Source organism: Silene latifolia, chromosome 8 (assembly GCF_048544455.1).
Source record: "Silene latifolia isolate original U9 population chromosome 8, ASM4854445v1, whole genome shotgun sequence".
Taxonomy (NCBI): domain Eukaryota; kingdom Viridiplantae; phylum Streptophyta; class Magnoliopsida; order Caryophyllales; family Caryophyllaceae; genus Silene; species Silene latifolia.
The window spans coordinates 67,097,895-67,106,837 of NC_133533.1; the positions used below are offsets into that span (position 1 = coordinate 67,097,895).

At 39.4% G+C, this 8,943-nt stretch overlaps 2 non-coding genes across 2 annotated transcripts; both read left to right on the top strand.

Annotated features, from left to right (window-relative positions):
* Window positions 1-1,808: 1,808 nt before the first annotated feature.
* On the top strand, window positions 1,809-1,915 carry LOC141597668 (small nucleolar RNA R71). Its single transcript, XR_012522891.1, has one exon. It is a non-coding gene; the product is annotated as a small nucleolar RNA R71 (small nucleolar RNA).
* Window positions 1,916-5,398: 3,483 nt separating this feature from the next.
* Window positions 5,399-5,505, top strand: LOC141597914 (small nucleolar RNA R71). Its single transcript, XR_012523124.1, has one exon. It is a non-coding gene; the product is annotated as a small nucleolar RNA R71 (small nucleolar RNA).
* The last annotated feature ends 3,438 nt before the right edge of the window (window positions 5,506-8,943 follow it).

The window sequence follows — 8,943 nt, forward strand, 5'->3', positions numbered from 1 at the left end:
TGTTGCTATTCTCTTGCTCTTTGAATGGAGCATCATCAACTTTCTTTTTCCATTGGAATTCCGACTTCTTCTTATCATCCTTCCGCCTATAGTGATCAACCATAAAGCATGGTTCATACAAACGGGGAGCTCTCATGGTCTTGTCAAGGTTGAAAGTTATGCTCTCGTCTCCCACTTCTAGAGTAAGCTCTCCGTGCTTCACATCTATTACGGCACCCGCGGTGTGCAAGAAAGGTGTACCTAGAATGATTGGAATATTGGAGTCTTCTTCCATGTCAACGATGACAAAGTCCACCGGGATGAAAAATTTCCCAACTCTCACGGGAATATCTTCCCATATCCCTAACGGTGTCTTCGTCGATCTATCGGCCATTTGGAGTATGATGTTGGTATATTTAAGCTCTCCCATCCCTAGCCTTTTACTAACCGAATACGGCATAACACTCACGCTTGCTCCTAGATCACACAAAACCTTGTTGATCGTGGTGTCGCCAATGGTACACGGTATTGAGAAGCTTCCCGGGTCTTTAAGTTTCGGAGGTGAACTCCCTTGAAGGATTGCACTACTCACCTTAGTGAAGGCGATAGTTTCAAGCTTCCGGATCGACTTCTTTTTCATAAGGATGTCCTTCATGTACTTTGCATAGGCTGGCACATGATTGATTAATTCCGTGAAAGGAATCGAGACTTCCAAATTCTTTACAATTTCCATAAATTTCCCAAGTTGGTCATCAAACTTAGGCTTAGCTTGACGACTTGGGAATGGAAGTCTAATCATGATGGGCTCTTTCTACTTGGCCTTCTCTTGACTTTTCTTTAAAACTTCTTCTTTTGTTGGTTCTCCTTCCTTGGAGTTTTGCACAACTTCTTCTTTGTCACTAGCTTCCACAACTTCATCCTCAACTTGCTTCTTCGGTCCCTCATATCTCGTACCACTCCTCAAGTGAATGGCACAAACCGTTTCATGTCTTGGGGGATTACCTTGAGGTGGTAATTGCCCCTTTTGCCTTTGACAGTTTGATGATGCTAGTTGGGTCAATTGAGTTTCCAACATTTTTGTGTGGGCTAGGATGTTGTTGATGGTGATGTCCTTTGCTTGACTATCCTTTTGCATTTGAGTGAAAAATTCTTGTTGATTCTTTTGCATTTGGAGGACCGCTTTTTGAACATCAAAACATTGGTCATTTTGTTGATTGTATGGAGTTTGATTTTGGTAACCTTGGTTTTGGTTGTAAAAGGGTCTTTGATTTTGGTTTCTCATGGTAGGTGGGGTGTATGTTTGTTGAGGGTTTTGAACATTTTGGCTTTTGTATGAGAGATTTGGATGGAATATGGTGTTTTCATTGTAATAGTTTGAATAAGGGGTACCACTCTTGTATGCTTGAAAAGCATTCACTTGCTCATTAGTTCCCCTACATTCACTTTGGTCATGTCCCAAAGTTCCACAATTCTCACATATCCCACTTGGGATTGATGAAGATGCTACCATGGCATTAACATGATGCTTTGGTGATTTTGAGGCTTCTTTAAGTTTAGCCATGGCCTTTTCAAATTTCAAGTTAATGGTATCAATATGAGCACTAAGTTGAGCACCCAATTGAGTAATGGAGTCCACTTCATGCTTTCCTCCTCTAGTAGCCTTGCGAGGTCTACTATATTGTGAGTTATGGACCGCTATTTCCTCAATTTTGTTCTAAGTTTGATTATCGTCAACTTCGGTGAACATACCATTTGATCCCATGTTGAGGATGTTTCTTGAGTCTTCATAAAGACCGTTCCAAAATTGTTGTACCAAGAATCACTCGCTAAGTCCATTATGAGGACATGAGCGACAAATTCCTTTGAACCGCTCCCAAGCTTCATACAAAGATTCTTCATCCCTTTGCTTAAAACCCGTAATTTGAGCTCTTAGCATGTTAGTCTTTTCCGGAGGGTAGAACTTTTTGTAGAAAGCTAGAGCCAACTTCTTCCAAGAGTCAATTCCAAGAGTAGCCTTATCAAGGCTTTTCAACCATTGTTTTTTGGTGCCGATTAGAGAAAAAGGAAATAAGACCCATCGAATTTGGTCTTGAGTTACACCGGTTTGTAAAATCGCATCACAATAGTCACAAAAAGTCTCCATATGAGAGTGAGGGTCTTCACTAGGCATCCCCCCAAATTGGCTTCTTTCGACTAATTGGATAAATGCGGATTTGGCAATGAAATTTCCGGTTAAGTGTTGTGGTGTGGGAGTACCCTTGGGTAGGTTCTCCTCAGTTGGTATGGAATGTGATGAGAATTTAGGCATTGTGGGTTGATTTTGTGTTGGATTTTGTATTGGGTTCTCCTCACCTTCTCTTGCAAAAGGGTTTATGAACTCAATAGTGTTTGGTTGAATATCTACAACCTCACTAATACCTCTCAAAGTACCTCTAGCAAGTCTTCTATTGTTTGTCAAAGTCCTTTGAATTTCGTGATCAATGGGTAACAAGTTACCTTGTGATCTTCTAGACATGCAAAATATCAAACAACTTGAAAATAATTAGAACAAACCTTGAAGAGTTTTACTTCCCCAAGGCAAAGAAAGACACAACTAATAACAATATAAGAAAATCAAATCAAGTTAACACCGTCCCCGGCAACGGCGCCATTTTTTGGTCGGACTTTTCTCGCTTGGAGATTTACTTTTCGGTTACTTGTCGTTAGGAGCACCTAGACCAAAACAATATTTATAACTTCACAAACAACTCTACTATGAGTAAAGAGGCAAGTAAAGGTCGAATCCCAAGGGACGGGTATTGATGTAGGATTTTCGATTGCAAGTAGCGGTGTCTAGGGGTGTCACGATTTGGGTTGAGATGAGAAGATCACTAAACTAAATAGCATTAAAAGTAAACAAGAAAGATGATTAAAATGAGATGTAAACAATTGATTAAAAGCACTAAGGTGTCATGGGGTCATAGGGGATTCATGGGAATTGATCATACAAACATATTCTCAAATTATAAGCAAGCAATTATTGTGGTGATGGATCGAGTTGGTTTATATCTTACAATCCTAGGAAGGTTTTGGTCCCGGAGCCGAATCGATTAGATTGTACAACACCTACAAGTCGACTTAATCCTCCCTACTCAACTATATGCATGGTCTAATGAGACTCGAGTTGGTTTATGTCTTACAAGTCTCATTGAAAAGGTAAGTGATGGGTAAAAAAATGCAAGGATTTATAGGCTCACATTTCATCAAACATAACATGTGCATAAGTTGAGATCACAACAAGCAAGCAAGCAAATAAACAATGAAAACATATTAGATTAAGCATGAATCATTCCCCATGTTGGTTTCCCCTAATTACCCATTAACCCTAGTTAAGGAAACTACTCACTCATTATCAAGTTTGACATGTTAACAAGGTTGTGAATCACATTAACAAAGCAAGACATGATGAATAAATGAAGATGATTAACAATAATTAAAAAGGCATTAAGAGAATTATACCTACTAATGATTCCAATAATAAAGCAAAGAATAATAGAAGTACTTGATGATTGATTGGAAGGTTGTCAATCTCCAATAATAACCCAAATAATCTTCAATTACCCAAAATAAAAGATGAACAAAAGAGAAATTAAGGAAATGAGATTTGAATTAATATTTGATTAGTAGTTTATTACAAGATTAAGAAGAGATTAGAATGATATAAACTACACTAAGGATTGATAAGAAGAACATGATTATCTAATTAGACTAATGGGGTATTTATAGTGTGGATTAGGTACACAAATTAGGGTTTACTAAGGGCTTAAATGACGATTAAGTCCTTGAAGAATCGCTCCTCTCAAAAGAGATGTCGGTCTCCTTTTTTCCGGTCTTTCATAAATATGCGCATCTTTCATGGAGGGAAGAAAGGGTCTCGCGGGCCTGTAAGAGAATCCGGGCGTCCAAGGTATCAGGACGGGCGGATTTCTGTGCCTCTAGACGGGCGGATTGTTAGCTGGACGAGCGGATTCCCTCGTTGTTGGACGGGCGTCTGGATGGCAAAGACGCTCGGATTCCTCACGTGTTGGACGGGCGTCTTGCCTAGTTGGACGGGCGGATTGTGTCACAGCTTTCCTTTCTTCTTTTCTTCTTCCAATAATCCTCCGGGATTTAGTCGGGGATGCAAGGATTTCTTCATCATTTCCCATCTACTATAATATGTACAAAGGCCTTCTTGTCTTGTCTTCTTTTTTATTCTTGGTCATTAGATTCGTTCAATTTATCCCTATTTTGCCGTGAAAATGCAAGGTTTGCACTCCTCTCCTACGAAGGAAACAAAACCTCAAAGAATATGCAAAACAAAGGACTAAAGATAGTAAATGACCCAATTATGCACTAAAAAGCATGGGAACGAGGCTAATTCGGGGACTAAATATGCTCAAATAATGGTCAAATCACCTTCTCTTCATTCTTCTTCTCGAAACTTCGTTGGTGGTGGGTTATTCTTCCTTAGAGTTCTCCACAACTCTTTGCTTGTCACTAGCATCCACAATGTCTTCCTCAATTGGCTTCTTCGGCCCTTCTTATCTTGTACCACTTCTCAAATGGATGGCACTCACCGACTCATGTGGTAATTGCCCCTTTTGTCTTTGAGAGCTAGAAGATGCTAATTGAGACATTTGGGTTTCCAACATTTTGCTGTGGGCTAGTATGTTGTTGATGGTGATGTCTTTGGCTTGGCTATCTTTAAGCATTTGGGTGAAAAATTCTTGTTGGTTCTTTTGCATTTGGAGGACTGCTTTTTGAACATCAAAGCTTTGGTCATTGGATTGATTGTATGAAGGTTGATTTTGATAACCTTGGCTTTGGTTGTAAAAGGGTATTTGAGATTGATTTCTCATTGGAGGTGGGGTGTATGTTGGTTGAGGGTTTTGAACATTTTGGCTTTTGTATGAAAGGATGGGATGGAATTTGGCATTCTCATTGTAATAGTTGGGATAAGGGGTGCCACTCTTATATGCTTGGAAAGCATTCACTTGTTCCCCTACATTCACTTTGGTCATGTCCCAAAGTTCCACAACTCTCACATACTCCACTTGGAATTGAGGATGATGCCACCATAGCATTAACATGTTGTTTAGGTGATTTGGAAGCTTCTTCAAGCTTAGCCATGGCCTTCTAAAACTTCAAATTGATGGTGTCAATATGAGCACTTAGTTGAGCACCCAATTGTGTGATGGAATCTACCTCATGCTTTCCTCCTCTAGTAGCCTTCCGAGGCCTACTATATTGCGAATTATGAACCGCCATTTCTTCAATTTTGGCCCATGTTTGATTGTCATCAACTTCGGTAAACATACCATTGGATCCCATATTGAGAATGTTTTGGGAGTCTTCATATAGACCATTTCAAAATTGTTGTATAAGGAACCACTCGCTAAGTCCATGGTATGGACAAGAATGACAAGTGTCCTTAAATCTCTCCCATGCTTCATAAAATGATTCCTCATCCCTTTGTTTAAACCCGTTGATTTGGGCTCTCAACATATTAGTCTTCTCCGGAGGATAGAATTTCTTGTAGAAAGCAAGTGCCAACTCCTTCCATGAATCAATACCAAGAGTAGTCTTGTCTAGACTTTTCAACCATTGCTTTGCGGTACCAATCAAAGAAAAAGGAAATAAGACCCATCGGATTTGGTCTTGAGTAACTCCGGTTTGAGAAATCGCATCACAATAGTCACAAAAAGTCTCCATATGTGAGTGAGGGTCTTCACTAGGCATCCCTCCAAATTGACTTCTCTCAACTAGTTGTATGAATGCAGATTTGGCAATGAAATTACCGGTTAAATGTGGTGGTGTAGGAGTTCCATTTGGTAGGTTCTCCTCGGTTGGTACGGAATGTGATGAGAATTTAGGCATTGTGAGTTGATTTTGTGGTGGGTTTTGTATTGGGTTGTCCTCTCCTTCTCTTGCAAAAGGGTTGGTAAACTCAATGTTATTTGGTTGAATGTCCACAATTTCCCCGATACCTCTTAAAGTACCTCTCGCAAGTCTTCAATTGTTGGTTAAGGTTCTTTCAATTTCAAGATCAATGGGTAACAAGTTACCTTGTGATCTTCTAGACATGCAAAATATCAAACAATTCGAAAACAATTAGAACAACCTTGAGGAGATTGACTTCCCCAAGGTAAAGAAAGACACAACTAAAAATAATTAATGAAAATCAAATCAAGTTAACACCGTCCCCGGCAACGGCGCCATTTTTGGTCCGGTATAGAACTCGTCGTCAAAAGCTACCAACCAAAACAATATTTATAACTTTACAAACTACTCTTAGCAAAGAGGCAAGTAAAGGTCGGATCCCAGGGACGGGTATTGATGTAGGATTTTCAATTGCAAATGGTTGTGTCTTAGGGTGTCACAATTTGGGTTGAGATAGGAGATCAACTAAACTAATCAATAATATAAAAGTAAAGTAATGAAAACAAGCAAGATGATTAAAAGGAGATGTAAACAATTGATTAAAGGCACCAGGGTGTCATGGGTTCATAGGGGATTCATGGGAGTTGATCATACAAACATGTTCTCTACTAGATGCAAGCACTTATTGTTATGATGGGATCGATTTGGTGTATAAGCTTACAATCCCTAGGACACTACGACGGAACATTGACGGAAAACCGTCCCTATTTGCAGGAAATGGATACCAGGAATGACACGCTTTTTGAAAAAATTAGAAAAATGGGGCCATACTTGACGGAACGGTTCTATTAAAAATTTTCGGTCCTAAGAACCTTTGCTACCTTTTCTAAGACTTCGGCTTGAATTTAAGCAAAGGGAAATCGAATCGGTTTGAAAGCGAAATTATGCGAGGTTTCGGGCTTGGTGGAGGGAGCTTTACCATTTAGGTACCTTTCCTATAAAAACTACAAGACCGACGCCCATGATTGAAATTGACAAAGTCATTAACAGAATAAGGAACTAGGAAGTTGTCATATGCGGGAAGGTTAATTTCGTCACTAAAAAAAACCTATCCCGACGAGGAGTTCCAGGAACTTCTTATGGGATGGAAATGTTGAATTCGGGAGATCTCCTTAGTCTCATGGGACAAAGTTTGCAAACCAAAAAGAAGGGGGCTTAGGGTGAAGAATGACATTATATGGAACATTGGTGGTTACGGGTGAGATGGGTTAAACATATCTAAGAGGTCGAATTGGCGTTATATTCTCCTACTATTTGTTGGAGGAAAATATGTCAAACGAAAGAGATTTTTCTGGAAAGCTTATCAAAGAACAAACTTGGACGACTCGGAAATTCCGTCAGCAAAAGGATATGAATGGTTAAGGGAGAAGGGGCAAAATTTTCAATGGTGTGGATGACATTTGGAACAAATGGTCCTTTTTGACACTTCATTTCATGGATTTATCAAATGGTAACATGAACACTAATGCCAAAATGTAATTTAGGGATCAAAGTGCTATATCTCTTGCGGTGGAGTTGAAGACATGGAACATTCGTCAGAATGCTAAATTCATTGCCATTGTAGGGGAAATTTCGCTTGGTTGATGGTCTCTTATCTTGGAGACACGGGAGGAACAGAGATGATCTAGTTAAATGCCGTGCTGGTATTTAAAAATGGGGATGAATGAAAAGCGTCCTTGCAAAGCATCTCACCATGGAATTGAAGTCACGGAAGGGATGATGGCAAACGGAGAGTTGGATTTTATAGATTTTGATGGAGTGATGATGAAGATGATGGAATTTGGGATCTATTTTTGGGGGTTTCTGGGTTTGTTGTCTTAACTCAATCAAAAATCAAGCGGGTGTGGGAGGAAACAATTTCATTTTTGATTACACATATTGATGTAAACGTTAATTTTGCTTTATTTTACATAATTTCAAATACATCCATGATGCCTATTTGCATCGTTTCAAATACAACCAAAACCTGCAAAACACATAAAATCGTCGACCGCCAAGCGGGAATTTATTTTCACGTCGACCGCTATTGCGGGAATCAATAGACAACAAAAGAGAGAGCAACGCAAATTTTTTACATAAAAAGTCGGTCAAATTCATACATTGTCTTACTAATTAAACACAAATCACCAATGTTTTTTCATAGTCCATACTAGACGACAACACTAATCTAACCTAAAGGATCTAACCTAAAGGCTATAACCTAAAGGCTCTAACATAGAGGCTCAATAAAATTACCATCTCTAAACCCGTATCCACCATCCGGAAAGTCATCCCGCCTATGTGGAGGAAATTGTGAACTCATGTTTGGGGGTTGAGATGCTTGCATATCAGCCCAAGCCTTTTGCATTGCCGCCATTTGTTCAGCCTGTTCACGAACCCGTGTTTCAAGAGCAATTCGAGCGGCTCGCTCATCATTCATTTGGGTGGAAAGCTGTGAAATCATGCTAGGAGCATATGAGAGTGATCGTCGGCCAGCTTTGTTAGTAGGAAGATCATACCATATTTCGGCCCCTTTATCTCCGGTCCCAAACATTCGGTTCTTCTCGTCAAAGCCTCCTACAGCCTTGTAGTACGCCCGGATCTCGTCGGGAGACTGTCCAAGTAGCAATGGTTGACTCAACTCCTCATGGTAATCATGCTCAAAAAAGAGACAAAATCGTCAGAAATGATATATATACCTATGTTTATAAGAAATATATTATCGTTCTTTCTAAGAAAGATATTACCGTTCTTTGTAATAAAATAAATATTAAATTGAATACAAAAACTAACGTCAATCTTAGCAGCTCGAGGATTAACCCACTCACCCTTCTTATTTTCTTCGTCTTCGTAAACAATTTGTAGGGAGTGGCCTCTTGTCCCTGAAATTAGTATGGAAACAAGTAAAATCAAGTATATATTTGTCAATCATATATATTAACCACTTTTTAAAAGCAATATAAACAATACTTACCAATTCCTTAAAAGCATCGGAGCAACTCTTCGACCAAAAGTGTGGGTGAA